The 20,095-nt window shown below is 37.1% G+C and overlaps 1 protein-coding gene across 12 annotated transcripts in view; it reads right to left on the bottom strand.

The window, feature by feature from the left end:
• Positions 1-20,095, bottom strand: part of Fam160a1 (family with sequence similarity 160 member A1) — a 337,219-nt gene that overhangs the window by 266,183 nt on the left and 50,941 nt on the right. The window contains exon 1 of one of the 12 annotated variants that reach the window (XM_023723677.1): positions 17,418-17,488. The exons of the other annotated variants lie outside the window; for them this stretch is intronic. The gene's annotated coding sequence lies outside the window, so the exon portion shown is untranslated. Of the gene's footprint in view, positions 1-17,417; positions 17,489-20,095 lie in introns of those variants that run through there. 12 annotated transcript variants of the gene reach the window in all.

The raw sequence follows: 20,095 nt of genomic DNA, 5'->3' as shown, positions 1-20,095 counted from the left end.
GACGACGACGACGACGACGACGACGACGACGACAGAGAGAAAGAGAGAAAAGAAGTTGCTTGGTTTTGTTTAGCCCAATGTTTCCCAAAGTTATCTGATACCTCTGATCTGTGCAATTTATAATGACATCCACCAAGAAAAAAGTTTCAGGAAGTACTTTCAGCATCACTGGTGAAGCACCTAAGTGCGACATCCCTTAAGCAGCATCTATGATGAGACAGGGCTTCTCTTCCAGACTCAACTGTAGAGATCAACTCATGAAGGAGCCCCACGGTCACAATGAACATAACTGCCACCAATATGTACAAAGTGCTGGGGGCAAAGCATATGCTAAGTACTTTGTTTTGCCCAGAGAAGAGGCTGTGTATGTCTTCTGCCACCAAATTACCCTCTATATATAAACAAATGATTTTTAACACAAACATATTACATACATTGTTCCCTACCTCACATTCTCCCCCAAATAATATATACTGACAATGTTTCTTGCCACATAAAATATTAAAATACATTTTTTGGTAGTTTTAACTGTGGCCTTTTCACTACCTAGCCATAAATAATGCAATTACTCAGCATCCCACTCATGAACACATATGTTATCTCCAGTCTTTACTCAGTGTAAACACTACTAGAATGAGTATCTTCACATACAAATTATTTTTTCATGCATATAATATGTAGGTACATAGAGGATACAAATTCATAAAATATATACATGCATTTATATCTGGAGCTATGTATCTGTATTTGTTTTAGAATAAATGTCTAAAACTGGGGGGGAGGGGTTGTTGCTGTTGTTTTTTTTTTTTTTTTTTTTTTTTTTTTTGTTAGTGGAACCAGGGATTGAACACAGGCCCTTGTGCTTGTCAGGCAAGCACTTATGCTACTGAGCCATCTACCCGGCCCCTAACTGTCTAAAACTGGAATTCCTAATCTAAGGAATATAAAATTTACCATATTATAGATTTTGCCAAACTGCTAATTAATATTGTAATGTTTTATATTCATACTTTCTATAGAAATTTTTTAATCTTTGCCCATCTAACCACGATAAATGGTACCTACATGTAGTTGGAATTGTGCATTTCTCTTACAATGAGCAAAGCTGTGCATCTTTTCCATACCAACTACTGTTATTTTCCTTCCTTTAAATTGTCTCCTTTTCCATATTTCTACTGGACTGCTGGACTTTTTCTTATGGATTTACAGTCCTTTAGTATCAGGATTAGTCCCTTTGTGATATGAGAAGCAAAGTTTTTTTCCAGCTTCCTTGTTTCTTGTCTTATGCAGAACTTTATCAGGTTGGTTTGGTTTTTATAATCAAAGTAATTTTTTCTTTTATGACTTCTCAATTTGTTAGTTTACTTAGAAAAGCCATTTTTACTCCAGGATTATAAAATAACTTTCTAATGTTCTTCTGTAACCTAATGTACTTTGAAATACTTGAACTCTGATTGACGGAGGCTTCACTTTGAGGTGCTGCTCCAATCACACTTTCCCCCAGATGACAACCAAGTTACCCCACCACCATTTACTAACCAGAGAACCTCTCAATACCACCTTTCCCATAAGCTAAATCTAGCATGGAATGCCAATGTTTCAATTCTTATAGCCTTACTATGCCAAGTTTCTATCTCTTTTGTCTTATTTGTGCTTGTTTGCTATTCTAAATGATCACAGAATCAGCTTACTTATACACTCCTCACCAAAAATTCTACTATTCATATAATTACATTAAGTATACTGATCGATTTAGGGAGAACTCACATTTTTGTCTGAGTATAACAGCCCTTCTAATTTTTTAAAACTTTTTTGTAACATTCAGAAACATTTGTAAATGCCTTCATACACAGCTTACCTACTTCTTTAGTTTATTTTTAGGCCTTTTACCTTGTTTTATGCTCATGGTCTTTTCTTCTACTAAATCTCCTAATTGGCTATTCTCAGTACATTATAATATAGCAAATGTTCCTGGATACCCAATATTATATCTATTTTATGGTTGTCATATATACTGAGAATTTACTATAAATGTAGAAGTTATTATACTATAGTATATAGCACATTCACTACATTATAATTATTCTTTATAATAAGTTTTTCATTTGATTCTCCTGGATGTTCTAATTATATATCCCATTATTTGCAAATAACATTCATTTATTTTCTTTCTGATTTTATGCCTTTTTAACTTTTTATTCTCTTATCTAGCTACATTGATTTATGATTCCAAAATACCATTAATAGATGGGTAAAACAATGGGTAACATTATTTTTGTCCTAAATTTAATAGCAATGTTCTCAAACTTCCTCTTGAATATGGCACATAAAGACTAATGTTTCAATTTTTATAGACTTACAATGCCAGGTTTTAATCTCTTTTTCAGAACTGTCCTAACTATTCTGGGATGGAGATGAACACACCTTACCGGGTTGGATATTTTCCTAATTATATTTTTATATTTTAAAAATCAATAATAGAGACTGAATTTTATCAAATCTTTTTCTTAAATTTAATAAAGTAAACATCATTAATAAATGTCAATCCAGACATGGTGGCACATATCTATAATTCCATAAGCAGAAGCAGAAGTATTGAAAGTTAGAGGCCAGTCTGGGCTACATAGTGAGTTCAAGGCCATCTTGTGTTACATAGCAAGACTGTCTCAAACAAGCAGCAGCAGCAGCATCACCACTAACCCACTGAACTCTTCCTGCATTTCTAAGATCTAAAATAAACCTTGCTTGCTTTGTTTTGTTCTTGTAACTCGGGTACAACACATACAAAGGTGCTGTCTCGCTTATTTCCTGAGGCTCCCGCATGCTGAGCACAGCCATCATGCCCGGGCTCACTGGTCTCCAGACACACCAGCCTGATCTCACCTCAGCACCTGCCACACACTCTGTCCCCTGATCCTCTGTCCCCAGACAGCCTCTCTCCTGTGTCTCTGCTGACATGACCTCATCACAGAGGACTTTCCCATCTACCACACTGAAAGCAGACACTGCCTTCCAAGTTTGTCCCTCTCCACTCCTGACCCTGTCTTACTTTTGTTTGTAGCACCTGTCACTATCTAAAAATATTCACAGAATATTTAGTATCTATTAAAATGTACACTCCTTTACCCAGCAGAACGTAAGCTCCGCGAGAACAGAAGTTTCATTTACCCTGCTCAGTGTTTGCTTCTCAGCACCACCAGTAGGCCCAGCATATTGGAAAGTACTGAGTATTTACTGACTGGATAAATGAATAAATGCCCATTTTATATAAGAAAATTGAAGCTTAAAGAAATTAAGTAACTAAAAAAAAAAAAAGAAATAATAAGAAGAAATTAAGTAACTAAATCCCATCCTGGCAGAGCTGAGACAGCAACTCTAGTCTAACTCTCAGTTCCTTAGCCTTAACCATTAAAACACAGAATGCCCAGATGCTTATATAAATACTAAATTACAAGTTATTGACACTACTGAATGAAAATCAGAGGGAACTGCAGACAATCCCTGTTCAAGGTAAGAAAAAAGAAGATGGTCTCCAAATAATTCCTTATGAATTACCAGCATTATAGTAAACTAGCTCTCCTTTCAAGCCCCACAGTCCTCGCAGCAAGTAGGTCCCACCTTTCATTCACACCTTTAAGATTCCAAAAGATAAAAAGATGCATCTTTAAGGGTCCAAAAGATAAAACTGAATATAGGGCCAAGAGGCCAATTAGCACATGTTTACTACTAGCAATCACAGACTCATATATTAGTCTCACAACTTATACAGACATCAAGGACCGAACTTTCAAATAACTATTCTTTCAAAATTGAATCTGTCTTTGGTTTCAATGGGCAAGTTACAATTAGGTAGTCTTCACGTGCTCTTTCTCTTCTACCATTGGGATACATTCTTCCCTCAATTCAACTTTAAGCTAAAAACAAGATTTCACAAATCTCTGTATATGACATTAAACAGTATCTTTGTTTTCAGAATTCAATCAAACTTTATTTTAAAACTGGGGGCTAATCCAGCATTGCTTAGAATCACATTTAATTTCATCAATTTAATCAAATGAGTAAAACTTGGGCTACTAAGGCATAACTAAATGTTTTGAACCTGTGGATTTAAAAAGCAAGCTTTGTTTGCTTTATTTCCAAGTAGCAAATAATATTATTTTCCAAAATTTCACTATCAAATTATAGTAATTTTTCCAACTGGCACACACTTGAGGAAAGCTGTAAAATAACTTTTTCAAGAGTTTCTTATATTATTGCTCATAACCTTCTAAATAGTTTTCTTTATTGACTCCTATGCAAAGGTAAATGGAAAGCAGTAAAATTTACGGAAAATATATTTAACTGTTTAAAATACAACAACCAAAAGAAAAGATTTTAGACCTGTGTGGGAGCTGTGAAATTACATTGCCTTCTCCTGGCTTCAATGACAGGTAACAACAGTGACAGACTGATCAGGTTTGGAAATACATCCCCTATGCAGCCTGACTCGTCCACTGGAAGTTCTCACCTTAGTCAACTCCCACCCCTTTATGTTTTTACATAGCATCACTTTGTATACTACAAATATTAGCTTTCACACCAGGGAGGAAGCTTATTCTGGCACACTGGACAAATTTCCACCCTCTTAAACCATTCTGCTGATTGTTCCCTTTAGTTTGTCAGCTGTCAAAACGGCGAGAGGAAGAAAATGATCTTTCTGTAAACCTGTACAATGTAACCAAGTAAATTTGCCCTTTTAAATCTGCAGAGACAGGTGAAATTAAACTCAGATCTAAGGTTTTAAATTTTGCTATGAAAATTATATTCTAGTATTTGACTTAAATGTTGTAAGATTTTAATAAAACAAGATTATTAAAGTGAAGTCAACTGAAGTCAATTTTTACATTTCATGGGCCAAGGGAGAGACATAGAAGATTACTTTTTTAAAGTAACATTTTAAAGATACCATACTTTATAAAATTAGAGGAGAAAGTGACCATTGTACCAATTCAAAAATCCCTTAGCTTAAGGAAGTGAAGCAGCCTCAAGAGCATTAACTGCTTTTTAAAAAAAGAAAGATAAAGTCTTAACATTTAAAAAATTAATAGCATGAAGAAAACTCAGCTCTTGAAAGAAAGTAATTTATTCACCTTGCTTAATACTATTCTATTTAGTCCTTTCTCTATGAATTCTAGAGATCCTTATAAATGTTATCCAATTAATTCTTTCACCAGTACAACTGGAAAGAGTAGTGCTCTTATTTCACAGAACAGACAAAGAGAGGCAAAGAGACTGCATGCCTGTGTGTGCGTGCGTGCATGTATGAGTTAGTTCCAAAAAAACTTCAAAACAAACAATATAGAAATTACATTTTTTTCTTTTTTGGCTTAGGCTTTTTGGAGGGGAGAGAGGTGTAATAACCATATACACACACACACACACACACACACACACACACACACACACACAATGTAAGATTGGTTTAAGCAAGCAGATTTGGAGTTTACTGTTCAATGGTCATTGATAGACTTGCAAGAAAAACAGGTTTATAGAATTCCAGTTTACAGGCCATCATTTGAAATATACCTTTTTCATATCAAACCCTAAATATCCTGCATGTTTTATAAACCCAACAAACATCAGACATAACCATTTCCATTTCTATTCTTGACTCTTAGAAGCAAGCGATGTTCTGAAGCATTAAGTGACAGACAAAATTCTAACATTCCCATAAAATCCCTAATATACAAAACACTAAGACAATAAAATGAGATAAGCTGCTACAGAAGATAGAGCAAGAGAAAATGATCCCATCCTCTTCAGGGGCAGGCTCAACAGCAGAGCACGATAAAGGTCCTTGGCACCCTAGGGGCACCTTGAACATATCTGTTAATATTTGTTTACCTGTTTTATAGTGACAGGAGGTGTGACCTCATTGAAGGCAAGACCAAGGCTTTATATCCTGGTCTACCAGCCACTGGGTTCAAAGAAATTAACTAAGAATAACTGACTTTTCCTAAATTCTCATCAGTAAAATTCAGCATTTATGTTATGTGAATTTTTTTCCCCTGGATTCTGGAAATCTAAGCAAGGGCTTTGTGTATCCTAACCAAGCACTCTGACACTGAACTATACCCCTCAAATCCTCAATTTTTATTTTATTTTACTTGTTTATTTATTTATTGGTATAGGGTCTTTTTTTTTTTTTTTTTTTTTTTTTTTTGGTGGAACCAGGGATTGAACTCAGGCCCTTGCGCTTGCCAGGGAAACGCTTATTCCACTAAGCCATCTCCCTGGCCCCGGTATAGGGTCTTACTATGCAGCTCAAACTCATAGTGATCCACCTGTCTCAGCCTCCTCAGCACTGGGAATATAGGTGTGTGCAATCATGCCCAGTTCTGGTGGTAGGCACAGCGCACCCATAGTTCCATGGCTAGCACAGCATGCAGTACTGGGGATCAGACGCAGGTCCTTATGCCTGTCAGGCAGGCACTTAGACTGCCAAGCTATCTCCACAGCCCCTCAAATTCTCAATTTTTAAGAAGGCCCCTCCTCCACCAAAAGCCTGGGATAGGTACCTATGAGTGTAATTCCAGCACTGTAATCCCAGCCCTCCAAAAGGATCAAAAGTTCAAGAATAGCCTGGGTAATTTAGTGACTTTGTCCCCAAATAAAAACTACAAAAAAGGGCCGGAGATGTAATGTAATGTGAAGGCCCTGGGTTAATCTCTAGTACTGAAAAAGAAAAAATCACATCCTAAACATACATGTATGTCTGGAGTCTGTCCAGACAGGTGAGCAAACAACCTCAAAATGCCCTTGATGTCACAAGTGTTTCTAGACTGCTAACCTGCTGCTGAAATTGGGTTTCATCTGTTTGGGTGTTATCTATGAGTTCTTTTTTTATGTTTTGAGCTGCACTGGTCAGACTGCATTGTGCTGGCTGGCCTAGAACTATGGAGCTCAAACAGTTCTGTCTCAGCCTCCCTAGTAGCCAGATTTACCTTTTTTATTACATGCAAATAAAGTCTGCTACACTGGGTTTCACCATAGGAAGCACAAATTTGTAGTATTGCTTGGGTTTAATTTTCTTATTGGAAAAAAGATACTAAAGTTAAAAGGAGATGGCAGACCCAGAGTTACAAGGAACTTCAGGGAAATCCAGTGGTCTGCTTTGCTTCAGTCTCTCTCCTCCAGTCTTGAACCTCTGCCTATGCTTCCAAGAAACATAAAGACCACGAATGTGAGTTGGAAGACTGTGCACAACCCTGTCACTCCTGAACCAGGCACCTACCTCTCCATAACCTCCTCTGCATATACATTCATTGGTTCCCAGATTCTAAGAGTTCCCTGATGCAGAAACCAAAAAGCCCTCACTGAAGAAAAAAATGTGATCTTTGGCATTGTGCTGTGACTTTAAAAGGTCATGTCCACACCACAGAGTATTTCAGGATAAACATTAACACCACACTCAGTATTTCTGCCCCACAAATAAAAATCCCAGAGCAAAAAGGCAATATGGCCACAAGCCAATGACAGGAAAATTAAAACCTCAGTAGAAGGAGGCAGAGAGCAAAGATATTACACCAATTACCCAATGCATATTCCTCACATTGACATCACTGAACAGAGGAACACAAGAGCATTCACATGATCCATAGGTTTTAGTAGACAAGCTGCAGAAGGCAGGCCAGGAAGCCTTTTCTCTTTATTCTCATTGCTGTGCAACAGATCACAGATGCACAAACCCAAAAACTAATACAAATATTTACATCCCCCCAAAAAAGTCCAAATGGAATTAATATGTATATTCTTTTTTTGATAGTTCACATAAATTTATTAAAATTGGCATCTTTAACCTTCTCTTCAGTGAACATCCATCTGATTGCCTGTAATAGAAGACACCGGTTTTAACCCTATTTCTAGAGTTCAACTCACAAAATATTGGATTCTTGATAGGAAGTTGCTTGCTCAGAAGTCACTGTCTTTATCAAACACCTTTGTCTTACTGGTAGAGAGAACTACACTCACTCATACCCTCTGATGGCAGGGCACTGAAGTAGTGACTGACATCTGGCTGTCCTTTTCAGTGACCCCACTGAGTGAGAGTCATTCAAGTCAGAACCAGAACCTTCACAGGATACTTTGTAAGCAAAAATACACCCTCTGGAGAAAGGCTCTGCTCCTGAGCATCAGCACACACATGTTCACTCGCATAACAGCCTGCCCTAACATACAACACCCCTTGACTGACTACATCCTATAACGATGCATATGCAAAGTAAAGGTAAATGAAATGTCCACATATACAGCTCCCTTCCTAAACTACTATGCAAAAAGCACAAGTGGAATAAGCTGAGTTGCTGACCTCTGGCTTGAGCACAAATGGAATTACTCTGCCACACATATTTAAAAATGCAAAGCAATTCACAAGTTAATTTGTCGCTTAGAGAAAGCACTGTGCTTTCATGAGAATTCATTTTTGAGAGGCTTAAGCAGTTTTCCCCTTAACCTTCTCAATTTATCTTACATTCACTTCTCTTCCACAGCAAACTTTTATGTGCAATTTTAAGGCTGTGTAATATAAGTTACAAGGTCACTAGTCTTTGAAACTCAAAGAACAATTTCATGAAAATGAGGTGATGCTAAGCAGCTGCCAATGGTATGCCCTCTCCTGACCCAACATACTAAAAAATATGATTGAGCAGGATTTTGTAAGATCTTTGTGGACAAAAGAAGAAAAATATGGAACTGGCTTTCATTTGGCTGAGAAATGGAGAAATCACATTTATCCATAAAACTTTGTTTAAAAAAATTAAAATAAGGAACACCAAAAAAGAAATCCAAATTTTAATATGATCCATTTCCTTTAAAGTGACTTTACATTCTGGCAAACATTATTTAGATACAGTGAACTTCTGCGACTTCTATATGCAATCATCCAATCACTCCCACCATCTCCACCCTGTCCTGGTACTGCACACAGTGAGCATTCACTCTATCTGGAGGGGCACTCCCAGCCCCAAGCTTACTGAGAAGAGACTAGAGTACAAGCCTAGTAGGAATGTCCCATGCTGGCAAACTGTTCCCTTCTTTTCTCAGCTTGAGTTTTATCACCATGAGCAGGGATAATATCCTCCTTCTCTACAGATCTTTTGTAACTATATTTTAAAAAGAAGACCTACCAGAAGTTACAGGGTATGCTGGAAACCACTATTTGGAGGCATTAGAGCTGATGACAGCAACTATGGCACACTCTTCCCCCAAACAGAAAACAGTACAAGTATAGAACCAGAATACTTAATGTACATAATAACATCTGGAGGAAAACAAGACTAAAGTAGGGTTGGCCTTGTCTGAATAGAAAGTTCTTCCAGTTCAAATGGCTGCAAGCCTTGAGAAAATTTCTTTACTGCATTCACATCAGACTGTAATGCATATTCTTTACTGCAGAGCAGCTCTGAGCTATTCTACCAGGCAGCATGGGGTAGTTCCACCAGGCGACACAAGCTACCCAATGGGATAGTCATGCATGTACCACCAGCAGATCAAGCCTGCAGAAGCATGTTAAAACTATTATCAAAAAACAACTAAAGCAATGGTTAGTCAGCTTTCTGGATGGGAAAGGCAGAAAGAAGGGAAGGATGATAGAGCCTTTCTAGAATCTGATAAAAACTACAAAACCCTCCATCTAAAAAATGTATAGCCATATATTTAAGAAAAACTTGTTTGTCTGCAGTGCCGGGATTTGAATGTAGGGCTTCACGCAAGTTTAGACATACATTCTACTCTTGAGCTACCCCTCCAGCCCAATACTTATTTTCCTGATATCAGAGGAGGGATCCCAAGCTAGGAATTCCATTACAAGTTTCTGTATGACTCCTGAGTTAAGCATAAAGACACAGAGAAAAAGAATGGTCTTATAATGACAACAAAGTACTCTGAGCTAGATGATCATGGTTACATAGGTGCTATGCTTGGGAAATCTATCAGACCCTCCTTGGAAACACTTTTCATTCCCAGTATCTTAGCAGCATTCAGACAAAGTGGCCCTCATAGGTTAAGCAGAAAAATCCCTTCCTTTAGTAAACAACTAGGTTTGCAACTAGGATAACATAAAAAAGTATTCATACACATCCAGTGGCTGCTTCAGAATTTCCACATAAAAGAAGCTAAGAGATACCAAGCTAATTAGAAGCTGAAAGGACAGGATTTGTTTTGAAACTAAACTTACTAGAGACTTCACATAAAACTGAAAAAATATCAAATTTCCATGGCAAGCCAAGAAATCGGGGGATGGGGGGCAGGATAAGGCATCCCAGGCCAGCTCTCATCGGCACCACCAATGGGCTTGCTACTACCAGTAGTTCTCAAGCTGTAACACACTACAGAATCACCCACAAGAATATGAGATAATCCTAGACTTCAGCAGCAGCCTCAGTTTCTGACTGATTTGATCCACCAGTTTTGGAGTACAGACCAAGAATTTATATTCTAACCAGTTTTAAGGGATGCTGATACTACTTCTTAGGGAACCATACCTTCAGAGTTAATCTTCTCCAACTGGATTCTAACTCTTGTAGAACATCCCAGCCTCCTTCAGTGTCATCTGGATACCACATTCATCAATAAACTTAATACAGAAAAAAATTATAGGCACATGCCTATAATCACCACTCAGAAGAGCTAAGACAGAAAAATTTCCATGAGCTCAAGGTCAGACTGGTCTACCTAAAAATTCAAAAATAAAACCAAAAACCATACATATCTCTAAGCCTCTCCTGTACATGGTACCTGAAGTATACATGAGTTGTGCTGAACATTCAAAATACACAATAAGCTTCCTGATGATTGACAGCACCTGCTGTTTATTCACACCACAAATAAACACAGAGAAAGAACTTGGGGAGGCTTGTCTTCTGCTTGGTTTGTACTGTGTGAAGGATATGAACCTTAAAATACTAAGGTAGAAATTTAGGAACTGGCTTCAAGATTTAGGAAAAAGTACTTGTGATAGTTGCAACAGCAGAGACTAACTACATATGAGTATCTATTTGGGTCTGCAGAGAATATGAAAGGTATAATATTAAGTTTTCTTCAATATTAAGGGCTCTTAAACACTTCACTAACATTTTTTTCAGCCTTGAAAAATAAAAAGATCATTTCTTTGCTAAAACATTTACCTCTTTCGCACAAAATCAGACCTAATAACAAGATAGCAGTAAGTTACTTAAGGACAGTGATGGCAAATATTTTGGAGCTTTCAATGATATGAACAGGCCAAAGATTCACTGTCATTGCTACAGGACCTCTATTAACGGCTTAATTAAAATGTAGAACATATTACAGTTTACCCAAAGCAGGAGTCAACACAAATGACATAAAATAACTATTTGCAGAAGTAGTAACAGAAAATTTATCAACCATGAGAAAACAAATCTGATATACAGTACAAATAAGTGAGGCATCCAGAGCTCCAATTAGCCATAATCAAAATAAATATGCATGCAAACACATAATAATCAAGATCCCAGAAATTCGGCAAAAGAACAGAATATTAGAGAAAAGAAATAGAACACCTATCATAGAAAGCCTGTCAGAAATATGTCAGATTTCTTAACACAAATCATACAGTCAAGAAAAGCTGAGAGTGAAGAATTTCAGGTCTTGAAAGAAAACAACTTCTAACCCAGACTCAAGTATCCTGCAAAACTATCTGAAAATTAACAAATAAGTCACTGCCATAACAAACGATAACTGAAGAAATTCATGACCACCAAACCAAGCCTACAAAGAGTACTGACAACTATTCTAGAGAGAGACAAAAACGACCAAACTTCAAGAACAACAATTGAAAGGAACCACCAAGCAGAGCAAGCAAGTATACAAAAGGGAAAAGTAGGGAGCCTAGAGCAGGAAAATAACATGACAAAGACAAGCCAATACATATCAATTATAATCATCAATATAAATAGCCGGAATTCACCAATTGAAAGAAGCAGACTAGCACAATGGATTAAGAAACAAAATCCAACAATGTACTATATACAAGAAACACATTTAACTCAAAAGGAAACTCACAGATTGAAAGTCAAAGGATGAAAAATAATACTCCATGCAACAGGAACCCAGAAAAAAGCAGGGGTAGCTATTCTGTTTGCTAAGAGAATAGAATAGAATAGAATGTCAACTTCAAAACAAGAAAAATCAAAAGAGATAAAGCAGATCACTACATACTTGTTAGGAGAAAACTGTAAGAGGAAACAATAACAATCATAAACACATAAGTACCTAATATAGGAACACCCAACTATATAAGACAAATTTTAAGACATGAAAAATTAAGTGAGCAATAACACAATTGTACTGGGGGAACTTAACCCCTATTGTCACAAACAGATAGATCAACTAGGCAAAAAATCAGCAAAGAAATAAAAGAACCAGGGCCAGGGAGATGGCTCAGTAGAATGAGTACTTGCCTGGCAAATGCAAGGGCCTGAGTTCAATCCCCAGTTCTTAAAAAAAAAAAAAAGAAAGAAAGAAAGAAAGAAAGAAAGAAAGAAAGGAACCAAACTTATGAAGGAATGGACTTAGTAGACCCTTACAGAGTGTTCCACCCAACAACATCAGAATACACATTCTTCTCACCTGCACAGGGGACATATTCCAAAATTGACCATATACTAGTACAAAGAACACGCTTAAGTAAATATCAAGGAATTATACAGATTATCTGACTATAGTGCAATGCAACTAGCAATTACTGACAAAAGAAATCACAAAAACTCTATAGATACATGTAAATTAAATAACAACCTCCTGAACAATCAGTGGGTCACAGACAAAATTAAAGAATTAAACAATATTTACAATCAAACAAAAAAGCAAGTACAGGGGCCAGGGAGATGGCTCAATGGAATAAGCACTTCCCTGGCAAGCGCAAAGGCCTGAGTTCAATCCCCAGTTCCACAAAAAAAAAAAAAAAAAAAAAAAACTTACCCGAATCTGTGGGACACAATGAAAGCAGTCCTAAGAGGGAAATTTATAGTGGTGAAATCTTGCATCAGGAAAACAGAACAAGCCCAAATAAACAACATTATGCTGTACCTCAAGCTTCTAAAAACAGAAGAGCAAGTCAAGCCCAAACCTCAAAGAAGGCAGGAAATTATAAAAAACAGAGTACAAATTAATGTAATGGAGACTAAGAAAACAATAGGAAAAACTAATGAATTGAACAGTTGCTTCTTTTAAAGAATAAATAAAATTGATAAACTCCTAACCAACCCTATCAAAAAAAGGAAAGAAAAAAATGAACTTCATGCAATAAGGGATGAAAAAAGTAAAATCACTACAGATCCCATAGAAATTCAGAAGATTATCAATACTAACTTCCAAAATCTTTATTCTCACAGGATAGAAAACACAGAAGAAATCAACACATTCCTAGATACATATGAATTACCAAAGCTGAATCAAGAAGATAGAAAAATTCTGAATAACCCAGTATCAGTCAATGAAATTGAAAATGTAATTAAAAACCTACCAACAAGGTCTGGCCAAATAGCTCAGCAGATTAAAGCATCTGCTTAGGCAGACACAGCAGCCAGGGTTCAATCCCCAGCATGCTGTGCCAGCCCCACCAACAGGGCATGCTGAGACAGTGATTGACACTGGGCATGGTGATGCACGCCTGTAATCCCAGCTCTTAGGAGGCTGAACACAGGTGGATCACTACAAGTCCAGTCTACGTAGTGAGACCCTATAGACCCTGTATTAAAATACAAAAAAAAGCTTACCAACAAAATCCCAGACCTTCATGGATTCACAGCTGATTACTGTAAGAAATTTTGAGAAGATTTAAAGCCAATTCTTCTCAAACTCTTTAATGAAATTGAAAGAGAAAAAATTCTAAAATTCTACCAAACTCATTTCTGGAAGCAAATATACTGATACCAAAACCAAAGAAAGACCCAACCAAAAAAAGAGAATTAAAGGACAATCTCTCTAATGAACATACATGCAAAAATCCTCAGTAAAATATGAGCAAACAGAATGCAACAAATAATCAAGAAGATTACCATGACCAAGTAAGATTGATCCCAGGAACGCAGGGATTGCTCAATATATGTAAATCAATAAATGTAATATAGCACATCAATAAATGTAATATAGCACATCAATAAATGTAATATACCACATCAATAAATGTAATATAGCCAAGATAAAAAATCAAATGATTATCTCCATAGATTCAGTAAAAGCTTTTGACAAAGTGCAACAATGATTCATGATAAAACTCTATAGAAAATCAGAACAGATGGTCTTTACCTCAACCTAGTAAAGGCCATCTATGACAAAGCAACAGCAATATCATACTAAATGGACAAAAACTGAAAGCCTTCACTTTAAAATCAGGAACAAGACAAGAATGTTCACTCTCACCACTCCTATTCAATATAATTCTGGAAACATTAGCCAGAGCAATTAGACGGTGCAACCTCTGTTGAAATCAGTGTGAAGATTCCTCAAAAAGCTAGGATTGGAGGTCACATTCAACCCAGCTATTATTCCCCTCTTAGGTATTTTTCCAGAAAAACTGAAAACATTCTACCTCGATGATATATGTACACCCATGTTTACAGCAGCACAATTTGTCATAGCTAAATTTTGGAAAATATCCAAATGTCCATCAATTGGGGAATAAATAAAATAGATACAGTAATTTTCCTTTTTTAAAATGTATTTAGTACCAATCTACAGAGTCTCACTACACAGATCAGACTCATAGTGATCCTCCTATTTTTCAGCCTCCCAAGCACTGGGATTACAGGCATGCACCACCACTCCCAGTCTCAATCGCCATCTCAGTGCACCCCAGAAGCAAGACTGGCATGGCTCACCAGGGATCAAACCTTGGTCCCTGCACCTGCCTAAGCAGGAGCTTTAGTCCAGTGAGCTATCTGGATGGCCCAAGATGTGGTATTTTTATGCAATGTAGTATTACTCAATTAAAAAAAGATAAACTCGAGGCTTTTATATGTAAATGAATGCAACTAGACACCATACTCATAAATGAAATAAATCATATCCACATGTGCAAACATCATATTGTCTCCCTCTTGTAAGAACCTGAAAGAATAAATAAAATCTGAAAGGTATAATAGATACTGTGTGAGCCTGTGAGATAGCTCAGCAGACTAAGCACCTGCTTAGGCAAGCACAGGGAATGGGATTTGATCCCCAGCACAACATGCCCCACTGGCCCTCCCCACAGGCTTGCTGAGCAGGCTACCAAGTCCAGGCATGTTGGCACATGCCTGTAATCTCAGCACTGGGGAAGCTGAAAAAAAGGAGGATTACTACAAGTCCAAGCTGAGACCCTGTACCAAACACATAAATTTTTAAAGAAGAAAAAAAATCCATACTGTGAATGGGGAAAAAAAAAAACTGTTCAAAGGGAAGGAACAACTGAGATTAGGGGAAAGAGGGAAGGGAAAAAGAAATATAGGATAGCTTGGATAACTGTACTGCTGATTTCTGCTAGTCTATTGAAAGGAGCAGTTAACGCTTAATTTTTTTTCTTCTCTTCTTTTTAATTCTTTTGGCCAATTTTGTATGCTCATATCTAGTAATCTAAACAACTAATTTGAAGACAACAATATGCAATATAACAACCACTGCTGAATTGCTATCATTTTCTTTAGTGTAATTCTGGTTTTTTTCTAATTTTTTTTTTTACTATTTTTTATTCTCTTTAAAAATGAAAAGAAGAAAGTTTACCCCACCTGTTATTAAGTAATGTGTCAGCATTTCTATCTTCAAATGAAAAAAAAAAGGAGTAATTTTTCACTAGCTAGCCACAAATCCAAAAAGAACTGTTTGCCTACATTATGGAAAATTAAACTCTTAAAAGGAAAAAAATCATAAGCATGCAAATAGCTATTCTGAGATTACCTTTATTTCATTTTTCCCATAAAATTAATAATAGCATGTCTGGTGATACAAAAAGTATGAAATGCTAAATTTCAAGCTTGTGTAAAAGTTCTCATTCCTCCTTCACCCACCAGCCTTAACAAATAGCTGTAGTTTTTGGTAGGTCTACAAGAAAGATACTAACACTTTTAAGCCATCCTAACTTCAACCACTGTTCTAGTTTCTTGCTTTCACAACTACTACTGCAAAGCAACACCCATGATAAATAATGGAGATTAATGCAATATTACCTTGAAGAAGCAATTAAAAGAGTCTGAAAAGCAATGACTTAAGATCCAAATAATTTGCTCCTTCACAATAGGAAGCTGAAGATAATCTTGTTTGCTAAATATAAATCACTTGAGATCTGGCCAAATTCTTAAATGATGTTCCAGATGGAAATGCTGCAAAGCCAGGAGTTGCTTACAGAAGTATTTATTTCCAGGCCTGAAAGCGAACAGGACTGGTTTTTCTTGTTGCTTCTAGGAAAGTGATCATTTTAAACCAGCAAAACACTTCAGAAGAAGGGCTTCCCTAGACCCACTCATACTCTATTTCTGGCCACATCCCCATCTGCTGCTTCCAGCAGTATCAGGTTACTTGCCACCAAGTTTGCCTCCTCCTCCTCCTTCAGTATTTATTTTAGAGTCTTTAGGGCAGCAAAAAGCAAACTTCACCAATCAGTCTTGACTCCCCATATACTTTTGTAGTATGTTCACATTTTTCAGGAAAAATATAAGATGGAGTCTCTTTATTTTTCAAGTGTATATATGCTTTTTCAATTTTATTTTAAGGCTCTGCAAAGTTTATAAAGACAGGTTGCTTCCTAGGTTTCACATTCACATGCAGCCAGTTAGCAACAGCCTCACTCTGCTTTTCAATTCCTTGTGTTAAAGTCACTGGGACAGCAAGGCATTGAGTTACAATGCACAAAAAGTCAGCAGCTTGTTGTTCAAAGGTGCTATGTTAACTACTGAATATTCTGGCCATGCTGCTTGGTACAACTGAAGGCCTGAGAGGAGACTTTCTCTGTGACCCTCTTTCTAAATACCACAGGAAATGCCAACGACCCTCATTGAGATCTACTATGCCCCAGAAAAGACTGCTGTGTGTGAGTAGGAGCCGATAAGATAAAACAGACAAAAACCAGTCCCTGCACCCAGTCTAAAACTTCGCTTAGTTTTAAAGTTTACTGTAGCAGGAAGCCTTGGATTAAATCTCAGATCTCGTATGTTTTAGTTCTTTTTTCTATAACTCTAGGTAAGTCCCTCATACACAGTTCAAGAACTAAGTACAAAATATCCCAGCAGACCTTGTTCACTCCACCAATACATACTTCACAAGCTCCTAAAAAACTTCCCTTTGATCTGATTTTCCACTCCTCAAAGCTGAACACACCACATACACCCTTCTGCATCTCACAAGAACTATCCCTTTCTTCACCCCCTTCCTACCAAGGCAGGTACCTGGTAAAGAGTCTTCAAGAGCCTATTCCTGGAAGCAGTTGTGAGTCTGTGGTTTCCTCTTCCTCTAGAAGGAAGCACACTGCCCTTTTTCCCAGTCCTGGCTGGCTGCTCTTACAAGGCCACAGGACTAGCCAGTGCCAACATTCTCAGTAGCTAAACCACTGACTAGTTTTTTCCTGCCCACTATAATTCAAACTTATATGGCCTAAAATCAGAACACAGCTCCAGATCCAGAGTGGGACAAACCCAGCTTTGACTCTCCCACTCAGTGGATCTGAGACATGGACAAACTTCTCACAGCTTCCCTTTCATCTCCAAGATGAGGATGAAAACAATTTGTACCTTTTTGGGGAAGACAAAATAAGACCATGTGTGTATGCTCTCAATGAATGTTAGGTATTCTGCTACTGCTACCATAGGGGACCATAAGTCAGTATCCCTGGGCTAAACTTGAACTTTATGTTCAATCTTCAAAATGCATTTCCATTTCTGCTTTTTACTGCCTTTGGAAAGAAAAGCATTCTCTATTCTGCCATAATCTTTATTGCTCTTCCTTAGACTTATATTCTTGTCGTCCTACCATCTGGCCTCTGAAGTTGTGACATACACAAACACAGCCACATACATATGCACCCATGTATAAGCCATATGCATATGTACCAGCGTGTACAGAAGGAGGGTATTATATAAAGGATTTTACAAAATGACATGCTGGATGCAGTGTTGTAGTGACACAAAACTATAGTCCCAGCTCCTTGGGACACTGAGGAGGAAGATCAAGTTGAAGACCAATCTGGGTAAGCTAGCAAAATCTCAACCTTCAAATAAAATGAATGAGTGAATAAATGAGTGATCAAGTGAATGAACAAAAACATCATAAAATTTGGGCAGCCATGCACAGCCATATTAAAGAGCCACTAATTTCCATAAGGGTTAAGACCTCTCAATCAGCTAAAAGGTAGGCATATGTGTAACAAGTGTGGGATAGGAATAAACTTCTAGGAACAGAGAATTTGTGAAAGCCTTATAAAACAGAATTCCACTGCTCTTTCCTGATCTGACACAAAATGACAAAGCAAATACAAAAGCAGATTCAGAAAATGTACTTTAAAAGCCAGGACTAAAAAAAAAAAAAAAAAAAAAAAAAAGCCAGGACTTGCCAGAAGCAATCTTGAGAAAGCTGTCATCCCAGCTAGTTGAAAGGCTGAGGCAGGAAAATAGCAAGCTTAGACCAGGCTGGGCAACTTGGTGAGATCTGCCTGTTTGTTTGTTTGTTTGTTTGTTTGTTTGTTTATTGCCTCAAGTTTTTAAAGGGGCTGTATTTCTAGTGTTGGGGAAGAAAAATAAACCAAGGCTCTTCTCAAGGCAGTAAGACTACTGCCAAGTTCCTTGTTCCAAATGCACCTGTCAGTCAATGACTTAATCTCACCTACTAGCATTGCACATATCAAAAAATTAGGTTATCTGATTTTTTTTTGTGTGTGTGTGGCTGGCTCAGCCTACCCTGTGGGTGGGGATGGCATGGCATGTGGTGCCAGGGATCGAACTAGGGTCCTTGCACTTGCCTAAGTTTGCCTAAACAGGTGCTTTAGTCTGCTGAGCTATCTTACCAGCCCCTAGTTGTCTGAAATTTAATATTTATCTATTCTCACTAAGTCCATGCAGATTTACCATTAGTAATAAAAACTAGTAATTAAGAAATCATATGCACATACCTAAATAACATCATCTCTGAAAAAATATTCTGTAAAAGTACCAAAAATTCAAATGCTTTAGGACTGTAAAAATATTCACGTACTAGAGATTTATCCATATCATAAGGTTAAATAGCTGTAACCCTCTTCATTAGAAAATGTCCACCTTCCATTATTCCCAAAGGTATTGAACATATTCTCTTTAAAATAAGATCATCAGGGCCAGGGAGATAGATTAGTAGAATAAGCACTTGCCTGGCAAGTGTAGGGTCCTGAGTTCAATCTCCAGTACCGCAAAAAATAAATAAATAGATACATTAATTAAATAAGATTATCAAAGGCTGGTCATGTAGTTCTTATGCCTAACAAAAAGTCTTAAGTTTTTTCACCAGCACCACAAAAATAAATAATAAAGTCATTTGTCTTCAAATACTCTAAAATGAACATAAGTGGGCTTTTTTCAAGGTCTATAAAACTTTCAAAATAACTGCAAAGTAAAAGACAAGGTCAAAATGATCATTACAATAATCAATACAGAGTGGGACATCTAGCTCAGTGACACAGCACCTGCCTGACATTGTGCATGATGTCCTGAGTTTGATTCCCAGTACCCTCCCCTCAAAAAATAACCAATAATATGACCTTCTGTAAGTCCAATTCACTTATTTTTTATGGAATGTGGATACTCTTGGATCTGAGAATGAAAAGTAAATATAGACATTCCTCATTTATCGGCCTACCTGTTTAATTACTGCCCAAGCTTAAACCCATCTTTTTTCTTATACAGTTCTATGTCTTGTTTATAGAGCCTCAATGTTCTTTTTGGATAGTACATTTTGTTATACAGAACAGTATTTTGCCAATTGCAATGTAAAGCACAATACTGTAGTTTATATTATACATTACAGTACTGTATGTAAGAGTTATGCAAATAAAAGTAAAGTCATTAGGTTGCAGTTTCATTTGGCCATCCCCTTGACCTGA

The sequence above is a fragment of the Octodon degus genome, unplaced genomic scaffold (assembly GCF_000260255.1).
Source record: "Octodon degus isolate 3935 unplaced genomic scaffold, OctDeg1.0 scaffold00101, whole genome shotgun sequence".
Classification (NCBI taxonomy): domain Eukaryota; kingdom Metazoa; phylum Chordata; class Mammalia; order Rodentia; family Octodontidae; genus Octodon; species Octodon degus.
The sequence above is the reverse complement of the archived record's forward strand: the minus strand, read 5'-3'. Positions and strand labels throughout refer to the sequence as shown.